Genomic DNA, 21,687 nt, shown 5'->3' on the forward strand with positions numbered 1-21,687 from the left:
GTCGGCCATGTGGAGCAGGGTATGGTGCCTTTGCCCGCATCGTCGGCAACCATGGCGAGTCCGGCACGCGTCGGATGAATGCTCGTGTGCCAAGCAATTGGGACAATACTTGTTGATCAGCACCGCCCGGAGCCGCTTTTCCCCTCGGAGGTTCAGGAAGCGCTGACACTGCCGGAGTGCATGAACCCCCGACAGACCCGGCATCGGTACACGTTCGTGCCCTGCGGAGCAGCTCGTTTGCTGCGGTGGTGCGGCAGACGTGTGGGGGCCATGTCGCTATGAAGGGGGGAGCTGCACGAACTGTAACGAAAGAAATTACGTAGGGGGGAGTGGATTAGTCTATGCGCGGGAACGAACAACATGCACGGAGACGAGGACATTCGGAGGGAACATAGAGGGATTGGGAGTCACGATACGGTTTTAGGCTCAGGACTCCTGCTGTCTTGCAACAGAATAAGCTTCGCTACGGGTCTTCGGATAGACCCACGCGCGGTGGTGACCTCAGCCACTCGGACGAGACCGTCAGCCCCGGGCAGAGTGCGCTCAATTCGCCCTAAGCGCCACTCGTTGGAGGGGAGATGATCTTCGGACACGATCACGAGGTCGCCGGTCTGGATGCTGCGAGTCGGTGACTTCCACTTGTTCCGTTTGTGAAGCTCCTTGAGGTACTCACTCTTCCAGCGGCGGCAGAAAGCCTGCTGGATTGCCTTCAGTCTCTGCCATCGGTTGATCAGTGACATAGGCTCGACCAGAATTTCCGGTTCCGCAATGGATAAGAGCGGTCCTCCAATCAGGAAATGTCCCGGGCTTAGGGCCAGCAGTCCTCTGGATCCTCGCTCATGGGAGAGATTGGCCTGGAGTTTAGGCACGCTTCGATCCTACACAGGAGAGTGGAAAGTTCCTCGAAGGTGTATTTGACAGTGGACGAAGACTTGTAAAACAGGGTCTTAAAACTTTTGACCCCTGCTTCCCACAGTCCTCCCATATGGGGCGCGCTTGGCGGAATGAACTGCCAGGATAAAATGTGCTGGGGAAATGCCTTCATATATCAAGCTTGGTGGCGTTCAGGAAATCTTGTTCGAGCGCCTTTGAGGCCCCTACGAAGGTTTTGCCATTGTCGGAGTAAATGCGCTGGGGCATTGTCTCCGGCGACAAACCGAGAGAAGGCTGCAAGAAATCTTCAGTGGTGAGGTCGGAGGTAGCCTCGAGATGGATTGCCTTCGTGCTGAAACACACAAAGACGCAGACATAACCCTTAGTTATGAGACACGCACGCCCGGTGTAATTTTTGATCTCGAACGGCCCTGCGAAATCAATGCCCGTGTGGGTGAAGGGCCTGGAGTACGTGATGCCTTCTCGAGGGAGATCACCCATCATCTGGGTCTGTAGTCGTCGACGATGAACGATGCAGACTTTGCACCCCTTGAGGTGGGACTTCACCATGTTCTTGATCCGTGGGATCCAGAATTTGGTGCGCAGATACCGCACCATCAGTTGATTGCCGCCATGCAACGTGATGCGGTGGGCGAATTCGACAAGCAGGCGAGTGAAATGAGTACTATAGGGGAGGAGAATAGGGTGACGTTCATCATATCGGAGGGACTCGGCGGCCCGGAGTCGTCCGCAGGCGCGGAGTAACCCATGCTGATCGAGAAATGGATTCAGATTGAGTAGCGTGCTGGATGATGGCAGGGGTCGCCCTTCCCCCAGGGCCCGTATCTCCGCGAGGTATTCCCGACGCTGAGAGGTCCGAATCAAGGCGCGCTCGGCGGAGAGAAGTTCGTCATTGGTGAGGTGAACCGTGGAAGGCGTCGAAATCCTTTTGGTGGCGAAGCGTAGGATGTACGCGATGACTCGTAATGCCCTACATAATCCGAGAAACGTTCGCTGACGTCCTCGAGTAGGGTGGTCGCGGTGGTGTGGCACTGGACTCGTTGCTCCAGCTGGGTGTCTGGGAGTTCGTTATGGGGAGTTGGCCAATACTCGGGGGCTCGCTGGAGCCAGTCCGGCCCATGCCACCAGAGTCTGCTGGCCGATAACTCGGCCGCGGAGACCCACGGCTCGCCAGATCAGCGGGGTTGTCCTCGGAGCGCACATGTGACCAGCTTTGGCCACTGGTGCTTTTGGAGATGCTGGATACCCGATTGGCCACGAAGGTGGACCAACTGCACGGGGGTTTATTGAGCCAAGCTAACACGATGGTAGAGTCGGTCCAAAACTGGGAGGTTGCAGGTGGGATTGGGAGTTCAGGAACGATCGACGCCCAGAGATCGGCTAGCAAAACCGCTCCGCACAACTCCAGCCGAGGCAGCGAGACTGTTTTGACTGGAGCTACACGGGTCTTAGCCGTTAATAAATGGACGGCTACTTGATCGCCGCACCGAACCCGCACATATAGGGCTGCTCCATACGCTTTCTGTGACGCGTCACAGAAGCCATGAAGCTCCCACGAGAGCTTATCGCTGGTGTTTAGCCAACGGGGAATGCGGAGTCGACTGAGGCCTGGGTAATCCTGCAGGAATTCGTGCCATTGCTGCAGCAGGAGAGGCGGCAGAACATCATCCCAGCCCAGTTCGGTAAGCCAGATTTGTTGCATGAATATCTTCGCTCGGATGACAAATGGGGCTAGCCAACCAGCGGGTCAAAGAGTTTAGCGATATGGGACAGAACCTGCCTCTTGGTGATCGACTCCTTCAAGGGGGGGTCCGCTACGGTGAAGAAGAAGACGTCTTCGGCAGCTTGCCAGCGGATGCCCAAGGTTTTTGCAGTGCTCGCGTCTTCCAGCTCGAGAAAGTCTTCTCGCAGCAGGTGCTCTCTCGGAATGGCTTGAAGTACTTCCTTCTTATTGAAGTCCACTTCCGAAGCGGGAAGCCCGCAGATTGGAGGGTCGCTTGAAGCTCTCGTATGGCGAGACGGGCGTCGGCTTCAGTGTGAGCGCCGGCAAGGACATCATCAACATACATGTAGTTCCGAAGGATTTCGCTCGCCTGAGGATACATCGCTTGCACGTCTTGTGCCAGTTGTAAAAGGACTCGGATCGCCAAGAATGGCGCGCAGTTAACCCCAAACGTGACAGTTTGTAACTCATAATCCTGAATATTGCCGCAGCTGTTTCGGTAGAGGATTCGCTGAAAGGGGGTATGCCTGGGGTCGACTCGGATTTGTCGATACATCTGCGTTATGTCGGCGTTGAAAACGAATTGAAAGAACCGCCATTTCAGTACCTGAAGCGTGAGGTCGGCCTGAAGAGTGGGGCCGGTGTGCAAGACATCGTTGAGGCTGACGCCTTGTGTGGAGGGGCTCGACGCGTTAAATACCACGCGTACTTAGTGGGTGCTATCGGCTTAAAACGCGTGATGGGGAGATAGAAGTTTTCCCACTTGAGGCGCGTCACCCGAATCATGTGACCCAATTCCTCGTACTCTTGAATAATGGCATCGTACTGCGTTTTAGACGGGATCTGAGAAGGCTGCTTCATCCGCAGGAATTGAGCCAGCGCGATCGGTCTGAGTGGCCCAGTCACGCTATCGGCTTGAAGGTAGGAACAACATATCGACGTCCTTTTCTTTGGTGTCTCCTGGAAGTTCGCTCGCAGAATACGTCATCCTCTTTCGTTTGCGGGGTCTTCCACCAACTTGGAGTAATCAGTTTTGCTTCTCTACTCGCGTCTGTGCGCGAAACTGTCGAGGGGGGCATGATAGTCCACAGACCATCAAGATGTTTCTAGCGACGACTCACATATCTTTTATCGTTCTCCGAGGATGTGGGGAAACAGGTCACACCGATAATCATGTCAATAGGCGCGGGCTTGTTGTAGTACGGGTCAGCCAGGGGGCGATCGAGCACTGCGTCGGAACCGTATTAAGGAATGGAGCTGTTGGAATGGCCCCTGACAATTTGGATACGACCAGGCGGAGACCTCGATCTTGTTCAGTCTGTCACACGGGGGAGACAGCAATAGCAGACACACCTTGTCGGCGCAGCCTCCATCACTCTGGCCCATGCCAGTAACCGCAGCGTCTACTGGGTAGAAGGGGGGCTGGACCATGCTAAGACACGCTCGGAGAGAAAAGTTGAATCGGCCCCAGAGTCGATCAACGCCCGAATATGGTGATCCACACCACGATGGTGCAGCGTGACAATCGCAGTGCCTAAAAGGCCTCTGCCTGGGGTAGATGCAAAATAACTTTGAGCATTTGTGAGCTGGTTGCTCGTGGACGGACCCTCTGTGGCGCTGGATGGTGGGACTTGCGCAGCGGACGGCGAGGACACGGACACATCACGAGGATGCAACAGCGTATGATGACGTTCCTTGCAGGTATGGCAATTATGCGCACTGGAGCAGCCCTTCACTTGATGACCGCGGGCAAAACAGTTCAGACAAAGTCCCTGCTGTCTAATGGTTTCCAGCCGCCTGTGAACAGGCATATCAAGAAAACTAGGGCAGAGCCGTATAGGGTGATTCTCCCGTGGCACAGCTTACAAGAAGCCGGTTTGAGCTGGGCTTTCGCGGGGAACGCTTGGACCTTCATCGTTGCAGAGGATTTGCGGGGGCCAAAGGGGATGGCTTGCACACTTGGGCCCGACTTATGTTCTTCGGTGGCATCCAGGACACGATACCGATCGGTAAGAAATTGGTTCAAATCGGACCAATTTGAGACGACAGTCTTATTTGGCACTGATTGCTCCCACAGGAGGATTGTGGCCTTCGGCAATTTGCTAGAGCAGATGGCGATAAGTAGACATCCCAATTCTCCGTACTAACACCCGAACGCTCAAGCGCGGTAAGACCCCTTGAAACGCAGTCTGCAGCTCTCGCAAGGATTTGCCCGACTCTTGTGCCACCGCGGGAATCTGAAGAAGTTGTCTGGCTTGAGTCATGACAAGCAGACGGCTATTTTCGTACCGTGCGGTGAGGTTCTCCCACGCGGCCTGGAACTCTCATTCGTCAGGGGGGACTTAGCTACGATGGTTCTCGCTTCCCCTCGCGTCTTGGTGTTCAGGTGATAGAGCTTCTCCACTTGTGACAAGTACGGGTTGGCGATATAAATGGCGGCGAACAAATCGCGGAATGTGGGCCATGCTAGGCTGTCGCCATCAAATGTCTCCACCTCACACGGAGGAACTCTATGCCCCGCCGGCCTCGACGAAGCGGTTGGCTGACGCATAAGACTCGTCATCTGTGCCGAGAGCTGTTCGATGCGTTCTCCGAACAACGTCCCGCATCGCACATACGCCGCATAGCGTATTCGTGCTTCGCCTTGATGCGGCTTATGTTTGCCAAGCTTTCCTCGTCGGTTTGAACTGTCAAACCTTGTGACAACGGGAGTGTTCCATCTCGACAGTTGACCAAAGGGATTTGAGCTGCTCTAAGTGCATTTTAAGGAAAACAAGGGCACTTCAGAAGTTAGAGCTTCACTCTCCCGAGCTTCGAACAGAGTCAATGCGTCGCACGCCAGAATGAAATCGGAGAGGGACATTCTGGAGTGTTCTCTGCGCTGTTGTGATACGGATCGGGTGACGGGAGCGTCAGAACAGTGCGTCACAACAGCGTGCGGGATCTGGGTCTGGGTTGAAAGCTTGGAACGACCTTTGTGTTCACTCGAGTCTTTAACCGAGAATCTGCGACCCTGAGGGAGGCTGGACGAAGACGGACGGGATCTTGGGGATTCGCTGCGGCTGCGAACAGACGAGAACTTGCGCGAAATATCCGTACGCTTCACGGTCGCCGGAGTTATCGGAGGCCGAACCTTCTCCGGTGTTGAAGAGGGAGACAAAGACCGTTAGACTTCGGCGCAGTCTTGGACGGCTCCGTGGACATACTCAGGGGACGACCTTACCGTCGAACACCGAGTTTGTGGGGTTTTGGAAAAAAAAACCACAGGAAATGAGAAGTGGACTGTATGAGGACGCAAGAGCTTTCTCACTGTGCACCGCAGGATTGCGGGAGAGTTATCTCGCGTGTGGCTCGGAAACGGAGCCCTTTTAATAGGATAGATGCGGAACAATATACGAACGCACGAGTGCGGATCAAAACTTGCACGTAGACAAAGCTAAATGATTACAAAACAAGTTTGTATGGATTCGTAAGTAACGCTGGGAGTACGTATAAAACAAAACACGGAGGAAATATATAAATAAAGATGTATAGGATAAAAGAAAATACGTTTTTGTATAAATCTGGATCTAGATATATATATGTGCGCACAATACTGGCCGGAAAAATTATATATATAATTTATAAATATGGACGGATGTATAAATATGGGCCCGATAGTGCTGGAAAAAATATATATATGTATTTATTTATAAATATGGGCGGATATATATGAGCGCAAAAGGCTGGCCGGAAAAAAAATATATTTATAATTTTTGAATATGAATGGATATATAAATATGGGCCCGATAGTGCTGGAAAAAATATATATGTATTTATTTATAAATATGGGCGGATATATATATGTGCGCAAAATACTGGCCGAAAAAATATATATATATAATTTATAAATATGGACGGATATATAAATATGGGCCCGATAGTGCTGGAAAAAATATATATGTATTTATTTATAAATGTGGGCGGATATATAAATATGGGCCCGATAGTGCTGGAAAAAATATATATGTATTTATTTATAAATATGGGCGGATACATATATGAGCGCAAAAAGTGGCCGGAAAAATTATATAAATGATTTATAAATATGGACGGATATATAAATGTGGGCACGATAGTGCTGGAAAAATTATATATGTATTTATTTATAAATATGGGCGGATATATATGAGCGCAAAAGGCTGGCCGGAAAAAATATATATATAATTTTTGAATATGAATGGATATATAAATATGGGCCCGATAGTGCTGGAAAAAATATATATGTATTTATTTATAAATATGGGCGGATATATATATGTGCGCAAAATACTGGCCGGAAAAAATTATATATATATAATTTATAAATATGGACGGATATATAAATATGGGCCCGATAGTGCTGGAAAAAATATATATGTATTTATTTATAAATATGGGCGGATATATAATTAGGCGAAAAAAAGGAATCGGAAATAATGTGATTTGAATTTGGCGCGCTTGAGCCGCCTATCGATATCACGACTCGACTCACGTGTCACCACTACTCCGAAAACAGCTGTCGGCCGTTGTTTATATTTTGATGTTGTTGTTTAATTATGTTAATAATTTTTTTTGTGGTTGTGCAAAAAAGAGAAAACCAAGAACAAAAGAACGCTTTTACACACCGCGAGTGTTGTGCGCGAAGGCAAACAAAACAAACGATCAATGCATGTGGACAAATGCTTGATCTATGTATGTATGTACGTACATGCATAAGTACACAGGTGAGTATATAGATATGTGTGCACACGCGTTGTTCACAACAAAAATAACGTAAGTAATTGTCATTTAATTGGAGGTGGGGTGGTGTTAAATCAATGCGCGACACCGAAATGGATTATGTGTTGTGGATATGTACATATGTGCAATGTATGACTATGTAAGTATGTATGTACATATGTAAGCAAGTGCACCGGTTTCCAAAGACGCGCGAGTTATGCCATTAGCAACACTTCCCATAACAGCCGACCCAAGAGGTCTACACTCCACATTAATGTAAACATAAACAATACCATTCCATTAAACATAGAGTGTCACAAGATAAGTGACAGAGTCCCTAAACATAGAGTGTCACAAGATAAGTGACAGTTTCCCTAAACATAGAGTGTCACAAGAAAAGTGACCAGAAGAAAACATTATAAACACTTAGATGTAAGCCAAACCAGAATATGATTTGATTCAATAAAGCAGTCTTGATTTAACACTCAACCAGAACAGACTCAATCTTAATTGGCGCAGTCGGTACTCGAGTTCACAGCTAAAATATTGTGGAAACTTTGAACGCAATCAAAGATAACGAAACAATATAATACTGTGGAAAACAAAACATTTAGTGACAAAATAAAATATATATATTGTGGAAACTTTGGAGAAAATCTAAGCCAACGAAACAATATAATATTATAAAAACATTTTGTGACAAATAACGAAACAATATAATATTGTAAAAACACTTTGTGCAAACAAACAGAATTATTGTGGAAACTTAAAAAAAAAAAAAAAAGTTAACGAAACAATAAAACATACACCCTTAAAATGGCACAAATGAACGAAATACAACAATGCATTCAAATGCTAACATCAATAATAATATCCAATCAAGAGATGCATTCTAATCCAACAACAAGGGAGAGAAACAGCATCGAGAAGGAAACAAGGTACTTGCCGGTGTTCACTGGACAGGAGGGAACGTTACATGGTTTCATTTCGGCAGTCAACCAAATCATGGAGGAGTATGATGATAACGACCAGGTCTTCACTGTTATACTCAACACCAAAATTCAAGGTCAGGCTAGAACTATGCTTAATATTAACCCCCCTACATCTTGGGCTGATTGCAAAACTCGTCTTCGACATCATTATCGCCCAAGAACGGATCAAATGGGTCTAACCAGAAAAATTAATAACTTAAGGGTAACTACCGTTCGAGATCTTGATTTTAAAGTAAGAGCAATTGTTGAGGACATTACTGATTTTTCGGTCTTTGAAAACAATAGCAGATTAGTTGACATATTAAGTGGTCTCTTAATTCAAAGAGTAAAAGAATTATCTTGTGGTCCAATGGCCATTGCCTTAATGAATAAAACAACATTAACAGATATAAGAATTGAACTTGCAAATTATATTGGTCTGAATTATGGAAATTTAAATAAAAAACTATTATCAACCAAAAATGACAATGACCATAGTACATATAACAAACAGACAACTAATAAAAATACAAACCGAAATACTGAACAGAGTCAAAATGTAAAACAGTCTCAAAATCCCAATAGACAACAGAGTCAAAATACGAGACAGTATCAAAATCCGAATAGACAACAGAGTCAGAACGTAAGACAAAATCAAAATTATCAGCAACCACAAAATAATCAGCAACCACCAGCAGAAGCAATGAGTGTAGATAATATAAATGAGGAAGTAGTAAACAGCACAGATAATCAAGAGTTTTTTACCAACTAGCCTCGGATGAAAAAAAAATTTTTATAAAAGGAACAATAGAGGAAGATACTTATATTATTTTAGTAGATACAGGATCAACCATAAGCATTTTAAACACAACTAATGTACATAATTCCAAATACAAAATAATTGAGAAATATTCAAAAACCATACATACAATAAAGGGAAAAATAGAAAGTGACAGTTACTTAGTGAAAACAAAAGTGCCAAGGGAGTTTAAATATATAAATTATGCAAGAACAAAATGGGTGGCTATGCCCCTGGGAAAATCATATGATTTTCTATTGGGTATGGACTTCATTCAAAGGAATTTTGCAAATATTGATTTTCAAAACAAAATTATTAAACTTAACAATGGGGTCGAAATTCCATTCCTTTCCAAACAATCAGAAGATGTTTGCGTAATGGAAGTAAGTGAAATTGATGATCTTAAGTTAAAAGAACTCAATACTGAGGAAGAACAAATAATAAGAAATCTTTCAAAAAAGTACGAAAAGTTATGTTTCAAAGAAGGGGATCACTTAACCAATACTAACACTATAGTTCATAGCATAAAAACTACTACAGACCAACCTATTAATTCAAAACTCTATCGGGTCTCCCCAAAATATGAAGAAGAAATAAAGAAACAAATAATTTATATGGAAAACAATGGAATTATAAGAAAAAGCAAAAGCAAATATAGTTCTCCAATATGTGTCATACCTAAAAAAAGAGATAGCTCTGGAATTCAAAAGTATCGTATTTGTGTAGACTATAGGCGTTTAAACCAAGTAACCGTTCCAGATAAGTACCCAATACCTATCATGGACGCTGTATTAGACAAACTCGGTAAAGCCCAATATTGTACTACATTATATTTAGCAAAAGGCTATCACCAAATTTTAATGGCAGAAGAAGATATAGAGAAAACAGCATTCATTTCACCAATGGGTTTATATGAATATGTTAGAATGCCTTTTGGGTTAAAAAATGCCCCAGCCACATTTCAACGTTTAATGAATGAAATACTGAGGGATTATATAAACAAAAGTTGTGTTGTATACATGGACGATATTTTGATATTTTCAACAACACTTGAGGAACATAAGATTGCTCTAGAAAACATTTTCAAAATACTTAGAAAGCATAACTTAAAAATTCAACCAGACAAATGTTCCTTCATGAAACAATATACTGAATATTTAGGACACATTCTCACAAAGGAAGGGATTAAACCCAATCCACATAAAATAGAAGCAATAAAAGCAATGCAGCTACCTAAAACAGAAAAGCAATTGAAAGGATTTCTGGGTATGACAGGATTTTACAGAAAATTTATTAAGGACTATTCCAAAATAGCTTACCCAATGATCAGATATTTACAAAAAGGCACACAAATTAATACAAATGACCCACAGTTTATAGATGCCTTTGAAAACCTTAAAACACTTATAAGCTCACATCCAATCTTAAAATATCCAGAGTTTGATAAACCATTTACCATTACAACAGATGCCAGTGACTTCGCAATAGGTGCAGTATTGTCTCAACAAGAGCAACCAGTTGCATTCCTTTCAAGAACTCTAAATAAACACGAAAAAAACTACAGTACAATTGATAAAGAATTTTTATCCATTATACATGCAGTAAACTATTTTAGACACTATGTGATAGGTAATAAATTCCAAATTATAACAGATCATGCTCCGATAAAATATCTAAACGCAAAATACAAAGGGAAAGAAATGACAGCAAGACACCAAAGATGGATTTTAAAATTACAAGAATTCGATTATGACATAATATATTTGAAAGGAAAAGACAATAAAGTGGCAGATTTTTTAAGTAGACAGGAAACAGCTGAACTAATAAACAAGGATAAAACAAATGAGTCAAACTTTGAACTATCAGATACACAGCATTCAGCAGAGGAAGGAGGATTTACAAATTTCTATATAAAAGACGATATTGTAAACAAATATAAAACTCAGATAATAGTAACTTATACAACAACGGACAATATTAATATTCAGCATGGTAGAAAAATAATAGAAGTAAGCCCAGCAGAAACAGAAATTGAAATCGAAATCAAAATGCAAAATAATATAAATAAAAGAACAGTAGGAATTTTTTCAGAAGTTCCAGACTCAGAATATTATAAGATACAATGTATCTTAATGAACATTTTTTCACACTGTAATAATATAAAATTTTTTAAATGTACTAAGAGAGCTCAGGAAATTTCAAGCGAGGAAGAGTTACACAAACAAATAGCTATTTACCACACCAAAGATTCATTACATAGCGGAATAAATGAAGCCTTTAATTCGTTAAAGAACAAAATATATTTTCCAAAGCTAAGAGACCATATTCAGTTGATAATTTCAAATTGTAAAAAATGTAAGGAAATTAAATATGACAGAAAACCAATCAAACCTAAGTTTCAATTCACAGAAACACCGGATGTCAAAAATCAAATTATACATTTGGACATATTTCATATAAAACACAAATCGTTTGTTACAATCATAGACAAGCTCACAAAATTCGCAGTCGCTTATAATATAACAGATAGAAACTGGAAAACTAAAATGGAAATTATGATTGAACACTTTGCCAAATTCAATAAGCCACATAAAATAATAATGGATAATGAATTTAGATCAGAACAGATAAAACAATACTTAAACCAAGAACAAATAGAAATCCATTATACAAAGCCAAATTCACATACAGGAAATGCAGACATAGAAAGACTACATTCTACTCTCATTGAAATAATAGCAGGAATAGATGATGATTTATCAATTTCATCCAAAATGCAATTAGCAATAACAGCTTATAATAACCGTTATCACTCTACAATAAAATGTACACCAAATTATGCAAAAAACATAGAAGATGAGGAAAAACTAAAAAACACTATTATCAAACACAAAGAAAAAATTTTAAGCAAACAAAATAAAACAAGAGAAGATTATGAGGAGGAAAGACAGGAAGGACCAATTAAAAACTATAAACGAGTTAGGCATAAGGATGAACCTTATTTTAGAATTACAACATTAAATAATATTCATCCATGTAATATAAAAAGACCGTCAAAGCAGGAAAAAATTAATTTCCAACAAAAGACAGATTGACATCTTTGAAACAAAAATTTTTTTTTCTCTTATCCTCAGATTTTCATAATTTTTTATGTTATAATGTGTGTTCAAGGCAGATTACAAATTGAACCAATTCAATCAAATGCAGGATATGCACCTATACAAACTTATTCCGCGGAAATAGTTAATGAAACAGTAATTATACTACACATTATTAATATCGACGAATATAACAGCTTATAATAACCGTTATCACTCTACAATAAAATGTACACCAAATTATGCAAAAAACATAGAAGATGAGGAAAAACTAAAAAACACTATTATCAAACACAAAGAAAAAATTTTAAGCAAACAAAATAAAACAAGAGAAGATTATGAGGAGGAAAGACAGGAAGGACCAATTAAAAACTATAAACGAGTTAGGCATAAGGATGAACCTTATTTTAGAATTACAACATTAAATAATATTCATCCATGTAATATAAAAAGACCGTCAAAGCAGGAAAAAATTAATTTCCAACAAAAGACAGATTGACATCTTTGAAACAAAAATTTTTTTTTCTCTTATCCTCAGATTTTCATAATTTTTTATGTTATAATGTGTGTTCAAGGCAGATTACAAATTGAACCAATTCAATCAAATGCAGGATATGCACCTATACAAACTTATTCCACGGAAATAGTTAATGAAACAGTAATTATACTACACATTATTAATATCGACCCTTTAAATAATATAATAAATCAAATGGAGACAAACATTAAAAATTTTAACATCACAGGAAAAAAGGAGCTATTAGCCGAAATAAATCTAATTAGAGCTAAAATAAAATCCATAACCCCAAACAACAGAATAAAAAGAGGAATGTTAAATGTTGTAGGAACAACATACAAATGGCTTTTTGGAATTATGGACGATGAAGATAGAACAGATATTTTAGACCACCTTAACAATATTGACCAAAACAACCATAATATTATACAAGACATGAACCAACAAATTGTTATAAATACACATTTTAATAAAACAATACACAACTTAGCAGAAACAATTAAACAAGACAGAACAATAATCAAGGACATACTTACAAGCATGGACAATCAAAATCAAGAAATAGAAATGAAAATACTTCATAATGACCAAATGGGAAAATTAAAAAATATAGAATTCAAAATAAATTATATTCAGGAAAACATAGCATCAGCAAAAAATAATATAATCGTACCAGAAATTTTATCAGAAGAGGAAATAAATAAATTTGACATTGATTTTTATAAATTAAAACTAATCCGTATGGGCATTTTAAAATATAAGAATAATTGCATCATAATCGCAATTAAAATCCCAAAATCATTTATAACCATAGATGTTAAGTTAATTATTCCTATACCAAATATAGATTATATACAAATAGACCAAGAAAATCAGTTAATTGCAGAAATAAATAATAAAACATTTACATTTGAACCCAACAAAATTTTAAAAGAATTAAAATTAAGTAATAGTTGTACCATTAATAATAATTGCAAATTTATATTCAACAATATAACGAGTATTGAAGAAATTGACGATGATACAATTATAATCAAAAATGCCAAGAATACAAAAATATATCAAAATTGCGATAAAAGAAATATTATACTTAATGGAAGTAACTTAATTCAATTCGGTAACTGTAAAATTCAAATTCTAAATGAAATATTTTTTAACGAAAAAACAGAATTTCACGAAAAATTTTTTTATCCAACAGAACTATTGAATCAAACCTATAAAAACACAATAAACTTTGATCATGTAACAATAAATAATTTTGACAATTTAAAAGAAATCACAGAACTTAAATACGAAAAGAAAATGACAAATGGCATATTTTTAACACTTTTTATTATTATTATTATATGTTTATCCATTTATATACATATATACTGTAAAAAGAAAAATATAAACATTAATGTAAACAGAATTCAGGAGAATTCATACTCTCAGAGGGGAGGAGTTATGCCATTAGCAACACTTCCCATAACAGCCGACCCAAGAGGTCTACACTCCACATTAATGTAAACATAAACAATACCATTCCATTAAACATAGAGTGTCACAAGATAAGTGACAGAGTCCCTAAACATAGAGTGTCACAAGATAAGTGACAGTTTCCCTAAACATAGAGTGTCACAAGAAAAGTGACCAGAAGAAAACATTATAAACACTTAGATGTAAGCCAAACCAGAATATGATTTGATTCAATAAAGCAGTCTTGATTTAACACTCAACCAGAACAGACTCAATCTTAATTCGCGTGAGGAATTAATTTCGCACCTAATTCGAACGCGCAAGAAATCGCGGTGCATAGGTTAAGTGCTATTAAAAAAAACAATATTTTTTTTGGCCTTTTGTGTTGTGGTAAATGTGTGAAGGGATTATATGTATGTACATGGATATGTACATATGCGCGTACATCAACAGATGACGATGTGTGTATGTACGTAGATACGCGCGTGCGGAAATTAGTTTGGCATTAAAAATAATTATTTCAACACATAAGAAAACGCGGTGAACACTTGGATTATTATTTTTTTTCTATTTTTTATAACACTTTAATATTTTTTTGTTTTTTAACCCTTTACGCGGACTTGGCAAACAGCTGTGGAAATTACATGTACATGTGAATGCATATGTAAAAAAGGTGGATTTGGACAAGTGCGGGGAAAAAATATAAATAAAAATGGAAATATATAGACGTAGTCGTACAACGCTCAGTACGAACAAGTGGCCCATATGACACCAGGCCCGGGCCTGTTACGAATGACCCTAAGTAAAGTTAATGTTACAACCTCTACCCACTCCGACCTAAGGGCATAGGCGTATTACATATATAAACATAAATTAAACTAAAGAAATAGAAAATATTAAATGTAATGAGATAATAGGTAACATATAAAAAGAAAACAGGATAGGTATAAATAAAGATGATTACAACTAATTACGAGCGAGGAATGACAAGATCGCAGTTTTAATACCCGGAAGCGATGTTTCGGAACCGATAACGTGCCAAAGTCTGTTGTAGTCACTACATAGTATACGAAAAGGTTCATGCAGAGAATAGTTAGTTGTGCAAGTGGGAAGTATAAGCGGTGTGAAATTGCGGGTCCTTCTAGATGGAACAGAAATGTTAATTTGGCTCAACAGCTCGGAAGAGTCAATCTCACCATTCAAAAGTTTGTAAAGAAAAGTTACACCAAGCATTGTTCTACGATTAGTTAAAGAAGGAAGGTTAATTAACTGAAGTCGACTAGAATAAGATGGAAGTTGTACAGTTGGATCCCAGCGCAAATCACGAAGGGCAAAGAGTAAAAACTGTTTTTGTACAGATTCTAATTTGTTTTGATAAAACTCATATTGAGGAGACCAAACACAAGATCCATATTCTAATATGGGGCGGACTAAAGAAGTAAAAAGTATTTTGGTAATATATGGATCCTTGAACTCCTTCGACCAGCGCTTCATAAAGCCAAGAACACTCTTAGCCCTACTAACAGTAGTCGATATATGCTGATTAAAACTAAGTTTGTGGTCGATTAAGATCCCCAAATCTTTTACAACCAAGGAAGTATTATTAATTTTTTCTAACGGGAAATTATTTAAAAAGTAACTCGTTAATTGGGGAGAACCTCTATAAAAAGACATAACTTTGCACTTAGAACAGTTTAGAGATAACAAGTTAGTCCTACACCACCCCTGAAAAGCATTCAGGTCAGCTTGCAAGGTATGACATGAGAGAGAGTCTACGATGCGATTAGCGATTTTTACATCATCGGCATACATAAGAACTCTGGAATTTAAAAGAACGGTGGGGAGATCATTAATAAAAATGGTAAATAATAATGGGCCAAGGTGACTGCCCTGTGAAATGTAATGTAAAACGAGAACGTTGGACAAACACGCTAAGGATTAGGAACTACCATGGACCCTTGGAACAGGTCAGGTATGTACATACAATATGTAAAAGTGTGTAGGTCGCTATGGAGAAGCGGGAAAACCTCACACTTTTATTAGTATGTAGGGGCAAATGAAACGAATAATGAACTTTTGGTACTTATCAGGAATTCCGCCGATGCAATCTGGAGGAGCGGAAGGATATCCGGCTCGAAGGACCAATGTTTGTGGAGGGGCGGAAGGACCCGACTAAGCCTGAAAAGGTTGGCGGGTGCCAATATCTTCAGGCTCTCGTACGTGAGTGATTAAAACGCGCGAAAACCTTCGTTTTAATTAATGATGTTTTATTGAATTCACTAGGTATACCGACACACACACGAAATGGTTCGGTGTACAACAGATTGACAATTCGAGAAAAATATATAGGTGATGAACGGGTGTTCGGGTGAAAATCTCGATTCGTAATAATGGCGATGCCCATTGGAAAAAACCCAGTCACCCCTCCTGGTGTGACCGTAGATGCCGAGGATCAGAAAACCCTCCTCACTCCTCACTGCTCTTCGCCGCTCACTGCTGTTCACCCGGTGGCGTGAACAGGTGTATAGTATAATTAATGGTTTGACCAATTATTTTTTCATCTTCTATCCACGATAGCTTGTTTTTCCGTAACATAGTGCAAATCATGTTTGAATTCTTTGATAGGCATTTTTATACCATACACCCATAGGGTGAAATGGTATATTAAAGTCGCCAAAATGTATGTAACAGGCAGAAGGAAGCATCTGCGACCCCACAAAGTATATATATTCTTCATCAGGATCAACAACCGAGTCGATCTAGCCATGTCCGTCTGTCCGTCCGTTCGTCCGTCCGTCCGTCCGTCCGTCCGTCCGTATGAACACCTAGATCTCGGAGACTATAAGAGCTAGAGCCACCAAATTTGGTATGCAGTCTCGTGTAGTATGTACGCTTATCGAGTTTGTTTCAAATTTTTGCCACGCCCCCTTCCGCCCCCGGAATTTACAAAAAACAGATTTTCTTAAAAACTATGTAAGCTACCGACATTAAATTTGGTATGTAAGCTAGCTTAATAGACGCGCAGATATTAACTATTTAAAAATTTTGACACGCAATGGGTTAACACGCCGACCATATGTAAGCCTTACTTTGAATTTCACACATTATTTTTTTCGGTTTTTTTTTTGTTTAAGCACTTGGTAATATACAAATAATTGCCGTTTATTGTCACATGCAAGAACGCGACGAGGCGTTGCTGCATGCCCCTGACACATTTCGAGTTGGAGAGTGTGATTAATTATCTGAAATGTCAAGAAGGCAAATCTTAACAAAATGGGACAAGGCAGAACTGAAACTGTTTAAACAATTAACACCAGAAACCAACTTCTAAGCAGGGTTTGAAAACTGCGAAAACTGTCAACAGTTTTGCTGTGTGCTGTTGCTTCTGCTTCGGAAACTATGAACACATGAAAGTACTCAATACTCTTTAAATACATGTAAATTATCAATTAGTCATTTCGTATGTATAAGTAAAATCAAAGTAGGTCAAAAATTGAGAATCAAGTAGTCTGCTGCGACTATTTTTCCGACTGCTGCTTTCGTCGACTTCCGAATTTGGCCAATAGCAACAGTCGGAACAGTTCCTAGTATTAAAATGTATAACTTGGCTGTTGCTATCGAAGCAATCTGTTTCGGGTTTTTGCTATTGCTGCTGCTGTCGGGTTTTTTGCTTTCGGATTTTTGCTTTTTGCTGCTGCTCTCAAAATTTTCTATTTCGGTTATTTGCTGCTGCTTTTGCTGTCAGATTTTACGATTTCGGTTTTTTTCGGAAGCAAAAGCAACACAAAGTATTTGTTTTCATATTTTCTAAACAGTCACAGCAATGAATAGCACAAAATTTATGACTTTTGCTAATTCGACTACAGCAATTTAACACTGCTTTTAAGCTTCGATCTTTGCACTTCGCAGTTTAAAAATTTTATTGAGCAAGGATATAGTTAAAAATAAATCACAAAATTTTATGTCTTGACAAAAAACTTATTATTTTCTGCCTATTTTTAAAAATTGTTACGAATTCATGTTATTTACTAATTTTTAACTCCCATGTTTGTGAGTTTGACCTAAACACCTGAAATACTGTTCAATCTATAATTGCAGGTTATAAATTAGTAACTAAATCACAAATTAAAGAAAGTTTGAATAAATTATTTCGGTGCTTAACGGAAATAGTTGTATCTAATGTTAAGTTAACAGCATCATTTGCGAGCCATTTCAGATGCAAAGAAAGCTCTGTTAATTTAGAACTGTTGCCGACCGAGCAATAAGTTCTTTTCATACGATGGTCGAGCGCGTTGAGCTGCTTACTCCGCTATATATATTCGATGAAAACGGGTTCGAATCCCCTTGCCGCTCAAAATTTTACTACTTTGTACCTTCAGCTTATGCACTGGCAAGAGTTTTTGGTAATTTTCCGTAATAATCCGTTGAAGGTAGATTAAATCGTTCATTCTTACATTCCGTTGACACTGCATTATTAGCTTCTATATGTGAGCCTTGCAGCTTTAGCTGATTGGAGTGAACACAATATTTTTTACGAATGAAAATTTATCCATCCTTTAAAGCAAAAAATTTTTTGCAAAACGATCGTTTCATGAAAACGAACAAGAAAACTGAATTCATTTTGGTGGAAAATAAAAGAATTTTAAATATGCAATAGAGATTGACAAAACAAAAGACATACATGCAATTCTCATCGTCGGCCTTTTCAAGTTTGCCGCTAGCGACCTTTCAAACTGTAATTTGTCTGCCCAACTGGTTGGCAAGCAATGTGGCCAAAAGGCACCTACGGACATCCGTTGACTGCAGAGACTGCAAGCTTCCATTGTATGCAGTCAGTATTTTTCACCACGGAAAAGGGCTTCTTAAATATATGATGCTGGACTTAATTCCACAAATATATTCATAGAAATGATATGCCTATATTCTTAAATACCTCAATGAGTAATCGGTTCAATCAAATTGCAAAATCCTCCAAATCGATATAAAATCAAAGCCGTCGTAATTCAAAACTGCTGCTGCACGTTTTTGACATTTGATTGTGAACCTAAGAGAACAAGACGAATTTGGCGAATTTCGTACACCTAAAAGTAAATATCTGTGAAAAATTTAATGCGGTCATAAAATTTTAATTTGTGACTTGTTTTCGAAACGATGTTTGAATGTTGTATGAATATCGTAGACGCGGTTTTGAAGTTTGAATTTAGTTCGCGTTTTTAGGAAACACTAATATAAACGGGATATATAGATACTTTTAAACAAAACAACCACGAAACACCATAAACTTAAATTTTTAAATTCTGAAATTTTAACGAACACTAAGTTTAATTTTTAATTAAAAAATTACTTCCCGATTTTTGTGCTTTTGTGTAATTTTGATGAAGAATCGTTTGTTTTTCACTTAATTTTGATGTAAAGAAGTTATTACTTTGCAATTGTTAAATATAATGGTTAGATTTTCTAGATATAGGTTAGGTTAGTTTAAGCAGGCCATCCACTAGGAGTCCCACAGACAGATTTTCGTGCGTGGGGTGCTGGAGCGGGGGCTTATATCTGACAGAACATCAAGAGTTGATAAATTGTTCGCTTGGCTGCATCCTGAAGCGAGTTCTTAGATGGCGTAGCTATGCCTCGTTACCAAGGCTGCACAGGATGTCTAAGCGTTTCTTGAACATCCGTAACATCCCACATAGACCGACTACAGGATATGGGTGTCAGACGAATGTCAAGAGTTGGTATATTGTTCGCTTGGCTGCATCCTGAAGCGTTTTCAGCAGATGGACTCCTAGGTACCTAAGCCTCATCGCTGCCAAGGCTACACAGGAGGTGTGCAAGCGTTTCTGGAACATCCGCAACCTTTCATTTCTGCAGTCCTTCACATGAGCTGTGTGTCCGATGAGCATGCCTGCAATCCTAGAATCTGCGCTGACGGTCTGTCGCCTTGCTGCACATAATTTTGGATATGACTGGTACGCTAACAGGATACAGGTTACAGGATCTTTTAAAATTTAGCCAAATTTCCAAATAAAAGAATTTATTTTTACAATTTCGCTTAATTATATGTACTTCGTAACTTTGGCCGAAAGGACATTAAAAATCACAATGATATAATATAAAGGATTATGTATATGTTTCGTAACCTTTAACCATTTTTTATGGAATGTGTTCTTAATTTTGATGTAATGTAATATAAAATATATATGTTTCGTATAATGAATGATAACTTTTAACTTTTGTAACATTTTATGGAATTAATTTTAAAATTTGTACTTAATTTTGATGAAGAGTTTTATTCTTATTTCGTGTTAAAATTTTACTTAATTTTGATATAAAGGATTAAACGTAACCACTTTTGTAACTTTTGAGTATTATGTTCTAAATTTGTATTTCCCAATTTTTGTCAAAAGGAACAATAAGGATTTTAAAAATGTTTAGATTAGAGGGATGAATGTATGCTAAAATTTGTAGTTAATTTTGATTTAGTAGAATTTTATATGTATAACTTAAGTATGGCCAAAGGGACAATATTCAACTTTTGTAACTTTTTGCAATTGACATATGTATGTAATTTTGATGTAAAGGAAGAAACCTGTTTCCTGTTTTACGGGGACTGAACTTAAAAATTTGTTATATATTTTTTAAAATTCGCGTGTTTTTCATGTAAGGATTTTATCAATTTTTTAATTTTTGTCTGAAGCACCAACACGATAATTTTTGAAACTTTTTATTTAAATAATTTTCAAGCTCGCAGCAATATTGTTACTATTCCACTGAAATATTTAATATAATCTAATATAACTAGATTGACTTGCTATGATATGAGAAACTTTGAAAATTAATTGAAAATTTATACCGCCTTCTAAGACCCTTGAAAACAGGTCACTTGGCTGGGGCTCTCGAAATAAAATATTACATTATGTTTGTAATCACATTAAATGTCGATGTCTAGTAACAAATTGCTCTGCACAGGTTGCAAATATATCTGCTCTGACATCATCTATAACTATTAAACATTATCCCATCAATGTGTATATTATGTATGCCCACATATACCCTTGCAGAGGTCATTATAAAGTTGGTCAGATGTTTGTAACGCACAGAAGGAGACGTTTCCGACCCCATAAAGTATATAAATTCTTGATCAGCATGAGAAGCTGAGCCGATATAGCCATGTCCGTCTGTCCGTCTGTGCGTATGCGTTTTACTCGGCCGTCTTAAGAGCTATCGGGATGAAATTTTTTTGGGTTTTATATTACCCGGGTAAGATAAAGTATGAAAATCTTTAGGATCGAAAACTATATCATATAGCTCTAGAAGAAACATTTTCGCAAAAATTGGAGTATCCCCATGAAATTTACCAATATGATAGTATTGAATAAAATCTCAGATCCCAAAATTTGAATCTGATCGTATAAATAAAACACAAGTTACAGTCAATATAAATCGGTTTAAACGCTGCCGGCAGCGCTGCTTGCTGCCTACTACGTCAT

At 38.9% G+C, this 21,687-nt stretch overlaps 1 long non-coding RNA gene across 1 annotated transcript; it reads right to left on the bottom strand.

Moving 5' to 3' along the window:
* Positions 1-19,598: 19,598 nt before the first annotated feature.
* Positions 19,599-20,387, bottom strand: LOC124461626. Its single transcript, XR_006955166.1, has 2 exons — positions 20,242-20,387; positions 19,599-20,171 (listed from the first exon to the last, which is right to left on the bottom strand). It is a non-coding gene; the product is annotated as an uncharacterized LOC124461626 (long non-coding RNA).
* Between the last annotated feature and the right edge of the window lie 1,300 nt (positions 20,388-21,687).

The sequence above is a fragment of the Drosophila willistoni genome, unplaced genomic scaffold (genome assembly GCF_018902025.1).
Source record: "Drosophila willistoni isolate 14030-0811.24 unplaced genomic scaffold, UCI_dwil_1.1 Seg569, whole genome shotgun sequence".
Lineage (NCBI taxonomy): Eukaryota > Metazoa > Arthropoda > Insecta > Diptera > Drosophilidae > Drosophila > Drosophila willistoni.